This window comes from Macaca nemestrina, chromosome 2 (genome assembly GCF_043159975.1).
Source record: "Macaca nemestrina isolate mMacNem1 chromosome 2, mMacNem.hap1, whole genome shotgun sequence".
In the NCBI taxonomy this organism is placed as follows: Eukaryota; Metazoa; Chordata; class Mammalia; order Primates; family Cercopithecidae; genus Macaca; species Macaca nemestrina.
The window spans coordinates 124,949,190-124,957,142 of NC_092126.1; the positions used below are offsets into that span (position 1 = coordinate 124,949,190).

Sequence of the window (7,953 nt, forward strand, 5' to 3'; positions counted from 1 at the left end):
TTTGCATTTTCCTAATGAATAATGATGATGAGCATCTTTTCAAGTGCTTATCTGCGTTCCACATATCTTTGGGGAGATACCTGTTCAAATCTTTTGTTCATTTTTATGTTGGATTGTTTTCTTATTAATGTGTTTTGAGATTTCTTTATATATTTTGGATATAAATCCTTTCTCAGAGGTGTGATTTGCAAATATTTTTTCTAGTCTGTGGTTTATCTTTTCATTCTCATACCAATGTGTTTTAAAGAGCAGATGTTTTTAGTTTTGATAAAGTCCGGTTTTTCAGTTTTATTATGGCATGTGCTTTTGGTGTTATAGCTAAGACAGTTTGTTCAACTCAAGGCCACTTAGATTTTTGACGTTTTCTTATGCAATTTTTATAATTTTTGGTTTCATATTTAGGCTTATGTTTCATTTTGAGCTAATTTCTATATATGGTATGAGTTATGGATTGGAGTCCATTTTGTCATTTATGAATATACAACTGTTTCAGCACCATTAGTTGGAAAGACTATCCTTTGAATTGCTTTTATCAAAAATCGGTTAGCCAAATATGTGTAGGTCTATTTTTGCAATCTCTATTCTGTTCCATTGACCTATCTGTCTGTCTCGGTGCTAATTTCATACTATTTTGACTACTGTAGTTTAAAAATAATTTGTAACATTGGGTGTTGTTTGTCCTCCAACTCTGCTCCTCATTTTCAAAGTATTTTAGGCTGTTAAACAAAACATTTTGTTGGGATTTTGGCTGGGATTGCATGGAACCTATAGATTAATTTGGAGAGAATTGTCATCTTAATAATACCGTCTTTCAATCCATGAAAGAATCCAGCTTTCCATTTATTTACATATTCTTACATTTCTCCCAGCAGTGTTTTATGAATTTCAGTATACAAGTTTTGAACTTCTTTTGTCAAATGTATGACTACGTATTTAATTTTTCTAATGTTGTTGTAGTCTTGTTTTTGTCATTTTGTTAAAGTTCCTTTTTGTTTCTTTGTTTTATTTCTATTTAAGGGTAGATTTTATAAAGCCAGGCTAGCTCTTAAAGTGCTAGCTTGAGTAGTTGTCCTAGGTCAGGAATCAGCCCAATCTAATCAGCTGTTGCTGAGTTCAGAGTTACATGGCATAGACCATGCTACTTGCCTGCCTCAAGAATCAGCTTAGGGTCACTGACCCTCAGTAGGGATAGCCCTTGACTAACCTGTTCCATACACAGGGTCAAATTATCACTAAGAAATTGGTAAAAGGATTTAAACCAATTATTAATGTTGAGCTTTTAGATTTTACAGCAGGAAACATCTCTGTGGCTGTGGGGGAGGACCAGCAAAAAAGAATCTTGCACTAAAAGTCAAGTATTTATTTCTGCTGGCATCTCTAAATACAACCATATGGTCCTAGAGGCCAGGGTGTTACAAATTCCACCTACTACAGGAAAATCTCAATTCCTAGGAGACCATATGTCTAATGATGTATCCCAGTCCTTTAATTTACACTTTGGTCTGTCAACAACTCAGCTTTTAACTGGTCTGCTGAGCATAGAAGGCCATACAGTCCAAAGGACACTCAGAATAAATAGCAGGTATCTCTGGTGAGCACCTATCTTTGAGGAGAGTTGCAATTTTCTGACTAGGCCACCACCTAGCAAAATGCAAGCACATCTGAAGCCCACAGCAATTTTAAAGACAGGCATTTAAAAGCCAAGTTTAATCCAAATGCCACATGTTCTCACTTATAAGTGGAAGCTAAACATTGAATACACAGGGACACAAAGATGGGAACAGTAGACACTGGGACTGCTTGAGGGGGCAGGGTGGGAGGGGGCTGTGGGTTGGAAGGCTACCTGTTCAGTACTATGCCCACTATCTCAGTGACAGGATCATTTATACACCTAGCCTCAGAGACACACAATTTACTCATGTAACAAACCTGCACATGTGCCCCTGAACCTAAAATAAAAGTAGAAAAAAAAGCCAAGTTTACCTGGTTAATTATTATGATTTTCAGCATAATTTCCTATTATTTGACTTGTCTTTTATTTTCATTCATTCATTCATTTATTCAAGAGATATCCATGAGACCCACTTCGGGTCTCAATGCTAGGGTGCCAGTAGGGGTGGGAAAGAATGCCAAGTTTGTAATACAGGATTCCTGCTCATAGGTAAAAGAAGCACACACTAATACAGAACAAATAAAGATACAAAGTGAAATATTTTACACTGTGATCTGTAAAATATAAGGCACTAGGCCGGAATTTTGTTATTTTATTTTATTCTTTCACGCTCTGTCGCCCAGGCTGGAGTGCAGTAGCGCGATCTTGGCTCACTGCAAGCTCCACCTCCCGGATTCATGCCATTTTCCTGCCTCAGCCTCCCAAGTAGCTGGGACTACAGGCACCTGCCACCACGCCCGGCTAATATGTGTATTTTTAGTAGAGACGGGGTTTCGCCGTGTTAGCCAGGATGGTCTTAATCTCCTGACCTCGTGATCCGCCCGCCTTGGCCTCCCAAAGTGCTGGGATTACAGGCCTAAGCCACCGCGCCCAGCAATTTTTTTATATTTTATAGCTCAGAAGAAGAAACAACACTATGGAGAGTTAAGGCAGGCCTCAGAGAGGATGGAGGGGCATTTGATCTGGCTTTACAGATGAACAGGCATTCCTTTGAGGTGAGAAGACACAGAGTCTCTATTGCCCATCCACTTTTCCAAAGAGCTTAGCTGTCATGTTGGAGGGAAACTGGAGACGAGTACCTAGTAGAGGGCTGTTACAGATTATATTTTCCAAAGATGGCCACATCCCCCATCAAGAAATGAAATCTACCCCCTCTTAAATATGGGCTAGGTTTTGTGACTGTTTTCAACCTATTGAGTACGGCAAACAAAACACTACTTGCAAGGTTAGGTCATAAAATTCCGTTTCCGCCTTTTTTACCAGAACACTGATGTGGGAGCCCCGGGCCCCCATGTAAGCACTTCCACTGCTTTGAGGATACCACGTTGTGAGGAAGCCTAACCTAGCCCATAGACTGCACAGGAAAGCCATGAGACTACAGAGAGAGAAATGCAGGGTGAGTCCGCAGCTGCTCCATCTTTTGACTTAGCCATCTTTTGACTTCAAATGCATGAGAGACCCCAATCCAGAACTTCTTACCTGAGCCCTTCCCAAAGTACTGACCCATAGAAAATATGAAAGATAAAATAATTATTGTTGCTTTAAGTTACTAGGTTTCAGGGTATTATGTCACACAGCAATAGATAACCAGCATGAGGAGAGAAGAATAACTTGGTTATTTCATTTTTCTCATTTCACATCAGACAGAGATGAGCCTGACCCGGGCGGTCAGGGTAAACCAAAGGGCAGGGGCAGGATCTAGGTAACTAGTGAAGGAGAGAGCACAGGACCAGACCCTACAAAGCCTAGGGGACAAGATAGAACCACCATCGAAACAGAGTTGCTCAACTGAGACCCAAAGCCATGACTCACACACAGCGGGCAGTCAGGAAACTAGCAACTCAAATCAGGTGACAGAGTCACATGACAATAATCAAGAAGTAAAGTTTGAAGACGAACAAGAAGTGTGACTTGACATTCCGTTGTGAATCTTTGGCTATAGTGTTTCTCTCAACTAGAGAATCCAGAATGTTCTCAGTATCTAGAGTGGACGGGGCTATGATCTCACCTGTGTGGATTAGATGGTGACAGGATCAGTGTCTGATGCCAGACAGGTTATTTCCTTCTCTGCAGCTCTAATAACTACCCTCCACCTACCATCCAGCAAAGGGCAAAAAAGAAGAGTCCACAACAGATATCTAAAAGAAAATTGAGAGAAAGTAGAAGGGATCATGGATGATATCCTGAAATAGTTTGTATTCACTAAGAAATCAAATTAGGCATGCACCCCTAATCTGGCAACAGTTATCAAAACATCCCTGGAAATATTTTTCAAAAACAAAACAGTATGCAAACATGTAAGTAACATAGAATAATAACCACTCCAATAATGTTCACAACAGCTACATCCACAGGTGAAAAGAGAACAACCAACAATCTAATTAAACAACAGATTAACTGAATTGCAGAATACTATGCAATCTGATTTGTCTGGTTTTGTTTTGTTTTGTTTGCTCTTAAGATGGGGTCTCACTCTGTCACCCAGGTTGGAGAGCAGTGGCATGATCAGAGCTCACTACAGCCTCTACCTCCCAGGCTCAAGCATCCTCTCACCTCAGCCTCTCGAGTAGCTGGAACTACAGGTATGCACCCCCACACCTCCCTGGCTGATTTTTTTTTTTTTTTTTTTTTTTTTTTTTTTTTTAGAGATGGGCTCTCACTATGTTATCTAGGCTGATCTTGAATTCCTGAGCTCAGGTTATCCTTCCACCTGGGCTACGAAAAGTGCTGGGGTTACAGGCATGAGCCACCACACCCATGTTTGATGAAATGAATGAATATTCCTGAGATTTATTTTTACTTTAAAAAAAAGCTTCTTAAAAGCAAGGTTCTAGTTATCTGTATCTTTAAACATGTCTGTAACAATTCCTGTGCCAACAGAGCCTCAAGAATGTTGGTTGGATAAGTGAATTCTACAGTTCATTTTCAGTGAAGACATTTGTGCTAGGCATGATTTTAGGTTCTTTCTATACGTAAATCTATAGGAGATAGCAACTAGTCTCATCTCTGTTTTGAAAAGGTGAAAACAGGGGCAGAGTGGTTAAGAAACTTGCCCAGTAAGTGGTAGTGCTGGGACAGGAAGGGACAGGCAGCCTGGCTGCATGCACTGTATAGCCTCTCATACTAGATGACTCTAAAAACAAGTGATCAGAAAAAATGTCATAAAACTTAAATTTAGTTTTTTCCTTACCAAGACCTTACCCACACACCATTAAGAAAAAAATGCTGCCTGTCCAACGTAGTGAAAACCCCTTCTCCACTAAAAATACAAAGATTAGCCAGGCCTGGTGGTGGGTGCCTGTAATCCCAGCTACTTGGGAGGCTGAGGCAGGAGAATCACTTGAACCCAGGAGACCGAGGTTACAGTGAGCCAAGATCGCGCCACCGCACTCCAGCCTGGGGGACAAGAGCAAAACTCTGTCTCAAAAAAAGAAAAGAAAAGAAAAGAGGAGAGAAGAGAAGAGAAGAGAAAAAAAGAAAAGGAAAGAAAAGAAAAGTCGCTTATTATATCTCATGATTATTGATAACAAACATTCCAGTACTACGGGCAAGGAGAATGGAAGCAGATTCCAGAATTAAGGGGGAGAGGGGAAGGACCCTAGGAATATTCTTTATTAACATTATTCATGTTTTCAGTGGCCAGAAATAAAGACAGCAAACAGGGAAAATAAAACAGGAGAAAAAAAGGAAAACAAATTTGTCATTAGGTAATTTGGAATCATACAGGAGAAAAGATATCTGTAAAATATAGTTTAATGTATTATTCTGAGGTCTTCTACTTCTGGATCTATTTCATCTCCCTATCTTGTATGCATTTGTTTCAGCACCTATTACATGGGTATAATTCGTTTATAAATTAATGTAGGCCTGTTCAGGAAATTTTTTAAAAAATTTTACCATCAAGAATTAAGATGAAATGAGAAGAGAGAAATAGCTGATCACCCCTTTCTCTTGGGATTCTGCCTCATGCTGTTTCTCAGTTGTTTCTAGCCTCGAGTTAAGACCCCCAACTCAGAAACAGGATTAATACTACATGCATTTACCGTTTGAAATGGGACCGGTGCCAGCAAGCCCTTATTTCCCTCCCATACCTCCCCTTTTCTCTGACAGCACAGGAATTCGGACTGATTTGAAGTGTGGGCGGTGGGAGAGTGGGAAGTGTTAACCAAAATCTCTCCTCCCCCAACTCCTGCATGGCGCTACTGCATATATTATGCCCCCCTGCTGCTCACCATACCGTCCAAGCCAAGAGCATACGGAGCTTCTTGATGTGCTTTAATTCGTTTCTCCCTTCACTCTCACACTCAAAAGGAAATGGGTAAGGTTAGATAAAATTGCTGCTTAATAAGGGGTTACTGAGTGTGTAATTGCTCCCAGAGTGTTTTTAGAGTGATAGTCCGCTGGTAGGAGCCAAGCTTGCTGCAAAGAATCTTGCTAAACTGCCCAAAGATTGTAATTCCATTCACTGGTGGTTATTTGAGTAACGTACCAAAGATTAAGGAGCATCATTTATTAAAAGCCCTTTGCAGCTGGGCACAGTGGCTCACGCCTGTTATCTCAGCACTTTGGGAGGCTGAGGTGTGTGGACCACTTGAGGTCAGGAGTTCAAGACCAGCCTGGCCAACATGGTGAAACTCCATCTCTACTAAAAATACAAAAATTAACTGGGCCTGGTGGGTGAGTACCTGTAATCCCCCTACTCGGGAGGCTGAGGCAGCAGAATCGCTTGAACCTGGGAGGCAGAGGTTGCAGTGAGCTGAGATTGCGCCACTGCACTCCAGCCTGAGCCACAGAGCAAGGCTCCGTCTCAAAAAAAAAAAAAAAAAAGGCCTTTTCTCTCACTTCATCTCAAACAGGTAAGCAAATTCAGACGTTCAAGGTTTCCATCTTTGAGTTGTAGAGTGATGGGTCCTGAAGTCAGTGCTGAGGTGCCTCTAGAAGAACCTTGCCTTCCAGCTGTAGAATTTACTAGGAAGTAGATGGATTCTTTGTCAGCGTTTTTTAGACAGAATCACTGCACTATATTATTTTTTAGAGCTTAAGGGAGCTTAGGATCATGATTGCATTCGTGTGCCCTATGTCACAAACGACGTCAGCTAGCTGAGAGGACAGTTAGTTCGGCTGACTATTTGCCTACCGCTCTTACCATTTTCTCCCAAGACAGAGGCATGGCATAACCTGATCTGTAATGAGGTGGCCCAGGAGGGATGGGCACAGTCGGCCTTGACAGGTAAGCTTCTGTTCACGTTCTCACTTGGTATTCACATTTCTCTTGGTGGAAACCCTGCCGTTTTTCATACTCCTAGAGTTGGTGTGAGGTTTGTTTTTATTTTTATTTTTTTTCTCCCACCTTATAGCTTTCAAAGCTTTCCCTTCAAGGCTATGGCCCAAGTGTGCCAGGGGAAGATTGTCCACACCTCCGTTTTCCCACAGAGGCTAGCGGAAGCCATGCAAGGCTGCCATTAGACTCCCTGAGCTGCGGTTAAATTACCTGAGGAGCGGTGCCCACTCCAGAAGTGGATGCAGTTAGACTTCCGTTTGTTTCCTCAAATCCGGTCACGGGATTCGTGTCTTCCTCGTATAGGCATCCAGGTCCGTTACTTCCAGTTCACCGCTTTCGCAGCACCGTTTCAAACGCGCTTTGGTAAGGAGAACAAAGACACTGAGACCTCTTGGTATGCCTGCGTCTCCAGGTTGGGGTGTCTGTGAAAAAATCTCGGGGTTCTGTGGACTCTCCAGTCAGTTTCTGTGCAGTCAGGGTTAGGGGTAACCCTCGCCCTGGATCTTTGCAATTAATCTAGAAACCTGGAGAGATTTTTTGCTTTTGGATTTTCCTTTTTTTTCCCTGGGGCCACCATTCTGGGAGTTTATTGCCTTCAATTAAGTCTCTCTGCTTGTTGTAGGTGAATTACTTTTGCTCATTTTTACAGTAATTTACTCCTCAGACTCTGGGGAAAGGATCAGCTCCAGGCAGCCATTTTCATCACAGCATCATTCACAAGAGAAATAACATCATCATGTGCCTGATAAAATACAATAATATCATCTCTTGTATCCATTTTGTGAACTATCCACAACATTTTTTTTTTTTTTTTTTTTGAGACGGAGTCTTGCTCTGTCGCCGGGCTGGAGTGCAGTGGCCGGACCTCAGCCCACTGCAAGCTCCGCCTCCCGGGTTCCCGCCATTCTCCTGCCTCAGCCTCCCGAGTAGCTGGGACCACAGGCGCCTGCCACCTCGCCCGGCTAGTTTTTTGTATTTTTAGTAGAGACGGGGTTTCACC

The 7,953-nt window shown here is 42.0% G+C and overlaps 1 long non-coding RNA gene across 1 annotated transcript; it reads left to right on the forward strand.

The window, feature by feature from the left end:
- Window positions 1-6,794: 6,794 nt before the first annotated feature.
- Window positions 6,795-7,717, forward strand: LOC139361777 (uncharacterized). The gene is made up of 3 exons (XR_011619404.1): window positions 6,795-6,902; window positions 7,030-7,316; window positions 7,603-7,717. It is a non-coding gene; the product is annotated as an uncharacterized lncRNA (long non-coding RNA).
- The last annotated feature ends 236 nt before the right edge of the window (window positions 7,718-7,953 follow it).